General features: G+C 36.2%; 1 pseudogene; it reads right to left on the reverse strand.

Moving 5' to 3' along the window:
* Positions 1–2,261: 2,261 nt before the first annotated feature.
* On the reverse strand, positions 2,262–3,859 carry LOC137760591 (shugoshin 1-like; annotated as a pseudogene).
* Between the last annotated feature and the right edge of the window lie 863 nt (positions 3,860–4,722).

A 4,722-nucleotide genomic window follows, 5' to 3' on the forward strand; every position in this document is an offset into this window, starting at 1 on the left:
GGTAACATGTATTAGGGTGGCTCTGAGAAACTTTCTGCCATGGTAGGGTTAGAGAGATAAAATAATACAAATTAAATAGTATCTACTCTGTAAAAGAAAATTAAACTATTTACTACTCACGGTGTTATGCCAATGAGGTAAAAAGACGCATCATGTATATGTAAGAAAAATATTAAAAATCAGTCATTCAGTAAATGTGTGAGAGCCATCTGGTTTTGACATATGGCATTCCATTGGATATTAGAGTGATTGTTTGGCTAGGCAGATATCTTCTCACCTTAGTGAAGATGATTGTCCTGACAGAACTGGACTGTTCTATTAAATATATAGAATGCATTCAACAAAGCTATTGGCAACTTGCTTTGTGCAAGGCAGTTGACTATATGCTGTAGAGGATGCCAGAAATAATAGGACAAAATGTCTTCTTTAGAAGTCATTAGGTCTATTAGGGGGATGGAATGTGTATACGGATAATTGCAATTGAGATATGTGGTTTAGTTGCCATATAACTGTAGTTCCATTTAGATAGGGACATCAATTGGTCCCTGACTCTAGGTACTGGAGGACAGTTCCTAGAAAAGGTTATATCTGATGTGGGTCTTGAAAGATGAAAAGGATTTCAATAGTCTAAGATAAGGTAAAGATGTGGTATGGAAAAACACACATAACAAGTAGGAACACATGAGTTCTTCTTATTTATTTATTTAGAATGAAAATTGACTTTGCTAGAACATAGGGCTCATTGAGAATTACGGCTGGAAAAATAAGTGTGCCAAGATGTAGGATGTAGAGAATGATCCCAGTGCTAAGCCAAAAGGCTAGAGTAATAATCCCTAAATATTAAATTGCAAATTAAACTCAAAGGTACTATTTTATCTTATAAAGAATTTTATTTTATTTTTTAAATTTATTTATTTATTTTTGGCTGTGTTGGGTCTTCGTTTCTGTGCGAGGGCTTTCTCCAGTTGCGGCAAGCGGGGGCCACTCTTCATCGCGGTGCGTGGGCCTCTCATTATCGCGGCCTCTCTTGTTGCAGAGCACAGGCTCCAGACGCGCAGGCTCAGTAGTTGTGGCTCACGGGCCTAGTTGCTCCGCGGCATGTGGGATCTTCCCAGACCAGGGCTCGAACCCGTGTCCCCTGCATTGGCAGGCAGATTCTCAACCACTGCGCCACCAGGGAAGCCCAAGAATTTTATTTTTAAAGGGACAAACTACAGTTGCTTTAAAAACTGAAAGATATATATACATATACATATGTGTCTGTATATGTCTCAAACTTTCTGAACTGAATAATTCCCTCTCATGTGGTTGATGGAAAACTTTATATAAAGCAAGTACAAAATACTCTTGGAATTCACACATTTAACATTTGTGATTTTACTGAGGCATTACTTTAAATAGTGTACTTTAGAGCACGTTCAGATCTAGTCACTTATCTAGTCCTTGATCTTAAGAAACCATCAATTCTCTTGTCATGATCTCAAACAGACTTTACAGTTGACCCTTGAACAAGGTGGGTTTGAACTGCACTGGTCCACTTCTATGCTGATATTTTTCAGTAGTAAATACTATAGTACTACACTGTTCGTGGTTGGTTAAATCTGTGGTGTGGAGGAACTCTGGATAAAGAGGGTAGACTATAAATTATAGGCTGATTAACCCCCATGCTGTTCAAGGGTCAACTGTGTTTGAGAAATTAAATACAGCAGTGGTATAAGGGGTTCACAAGCAACTTAGGGTGTATCCTACTCTGAATATCAAGGAGTTAGTTTACTCAAATATTGTAGTAAGGAGTTTCAAAATCTCCTCCATCCATCTTCAAAAATCATTCACTATCATATCTCTGACTTTAAAAAAATGAAGTTGCCAAAACATAATTAAAACATCCTGTTGGTTTCTAATAAAGTAAGTATAATATATATTTTGATTATAATGAAGGTTTTAGGCAGTGTAAGAAATCTACACTATTTTAGTGTTCAATTCTAGCTATTTAGGTTTAAAAGAAAAAAATCAGCCTAAATTTATTAAAGGCTTAAGGTAAAACGTCATATTTTCAGAATAGTTTTGAAGAAATGGCCATGGCAGTTTGACCCGGGTATATACTATCTTACAGATTCTCTCTATGAGCAAAGGAGGGAGAAGAGTGTGGGACAATTTCAACAACATCCATCCAACAAAAGCATCATTATATTTGATTGATATTTTTTTGAGTTGTGTTTTTTTTTTATTGTTGGAAATGGGAGATTTCAAGAAACACAAATCTAAAAAGGTCCGCTCTTTTTAGTTTCAAAATGAATCAGAGCCTGATAGTTCACTCTGACTGTGCACCTACACTTAGACAAGGTCAAAGCTGGGCTTTCTTTATTCTTTTTTGGAAAAAGATTTGATTTTCTGGTTTTTCACTACAGGAGACAAATTGACATTGGTGATATCCTTCAGAATAAGATGAGGTGACTGAAGAGTTTCAGGTGGTGCATTGATAAGAGTTTGTGTTGGTTTGGGATCCTCAGTCTTTTGTTCATCAGTATGTTTTAGTGCTTTTAATGGAGACCTGGTGATGGGGCTCCTGTCTCATTAGTTGACAAGATTTTGAATGTACTAGCAAGAGTTTCGGAAGGCAAATAAAAGTCATCATTGTCATATCCTAGACATAATTCACTAGTGCTCATTTCAGACTCATTGTTACTTTCTTCTCTTTTAGAATCATTTCTCATTTTATTTTGTCAGAAAGGAGTAACATAATACCAAAATAAGATTGTAAGCATTACTGAAACTGACAGAGCCATCCAAATATTTTTAGGGACAGATTTTTTTGGTTGTTGTTTAATTTTCATTTTTTTCTCCCTCTATACCTTAATACACAATTTGATTTTCTCTTTACATTACCTTTTCTTTTATCTTTTTCTTTCGTGTGAATCTCTAAGGTTAAGTGTAGTTTGTTCAAATTTAGGCTCGAAAATAACTTCTCTTATGTTAGTAATTCTTTTTAGCTGAATCTGCAAATATAATTCTTTCCAATTAAAAAAATATCCCTGTTTCATGACTTCTTTCAAAGTCATCCATGGTATCAAATTACCAAAATTGTTAAAACTACTCTTCAAACTGCCATGGATGGATGTTCCATAAAGGACATTGTCAGTAGATTATGTCACCTGAACTAGAATATTCAGAATCAAATCTGTCTGTCTTAAGGAGTAGCTGGTATTGGTTCTTCTGTTTATAATGACTCTCCTTGTTCTAAAAAGTCAGCTTCCTGAAGAGAAACTTGAGGTAAACCCTTCACAAATAAGTCCATGGAGTCGTCATTACTGTTGGAGTTCATGCTAAAGGGACATACCTACTGGTGTTGAGCAGGTTCTTCTCTTTGTTCTGAAATATATTTTTCTTTCAGAGGAAATAGCTGACATTCAAGGTAGTAACATTCTTTTCTGACCTTAGGATGATATCTTGAGCTTTCTCATTTTGGATTTTTCATTGCCCAAGTCTAACACTAACATTTTATTATAGTCCAGGTAATTTTTCAACAGTGTTGAAATGCTGGTGATCATTTGGCCTGGCCCAACTACAAATGACTTGGCTTTTGCCAATCTCTGCCAAGTTTTTATTCCTTGTCTCTTTTGTTTCTTTGTGTCTTCAAGACTAACTTGAAAGGACTTCAAGGCACATTTCTTTGGCCATCTTCAGCTTTGGCCCCTGCCTCTGCCAGAGCCCTTCTCCTCACATTCCAAGGCTCTGCAAAGCTGTTGGCATGACCCTCAGCCCCAAAGACTGTGGCATCATCTCCTGCCACCTGAGACTTCTGAGACCACAGTTGAAACTCTCTGCTACACTCACCCATCAGCTGTCTGGGGGTGGTCATGTGATGCGATGGCTCTGCCAGGCACTCAGGTAGAGTCCTGCTCTGCCAGGCAGCTTACACAACCCCTTAAAGTAACTTTAAAAATATGACAGAACAGTCACCTTACCACATTCAGTCCCTAACTTAATTTCTTTTCAGTTTCTTCAACAAATTTAGTAAATATTTGTTAAGTGTTTCAACATACTGGACATTTTGTTGGGTGGTAGAGATACAGAAGCAAAAAGACCTGTGAGAACCCTGCCCTCTGAGATCTTATATTCTACCAAATATCTTACCCAAATACCTTTAAAATAGGAACTGGAATTTTCCCTAAGTTGCCATATATATCTTTAACTTAATGATACATAGCAGAAAACGTGTTCATGTAGTCTAATGCAACATGATATTTATAAAATTGGTATTTCTCCATAGGAAATATTTCAAGATAATAGGATATTTGACAACTAGCATAGGCAGCATGAAAACATTACGCTTTTTAGTTGGGAAGGGAAAGAACTAGTCTGTAAAATCAGAGAAAGGAGAATGGAGGGAGACCGTGGGCTTCACAATTTGAACTTGGGCCAGCCTTGTTTTCTTACAATTCTTAGAATGTTACTTTTATTCTGTGCATTCATCCCGATAACATGATATTTTATCCTCCGAATATTCAAATCGAACCCACTTCTACATATTCATAAAGATGATTAATTAGACAGAACAATAGTGGAGGATGATTCAATATGTTAATACTTACATTTTTCTATTCTTAGCTGAAGAAAAAATTTTACCATATGAAATCAAAAGGTTAGATAAATTTATGAGTCTATAAAAATTGTGAGTTAATTTTTTTACATTTATACATACAGAGAGAGGGAGACGTTTAT

The sequence above is a fragment of the Eschrichtius robustus genome, chromosome 3 (assembly GCF_028021215.1).
Source record: "Eschrichtius robustus isolate mEscRob2 chromosome 3, mEscRob2.pri, whole genome shotgun sequence".
Lineage (NCBI taxonomy): Eukaryota > Metazoa > Chordata > Mammalia > Artiodactyla > Eschrichtiidae > Eschrichtius > Eschrichtius robustus.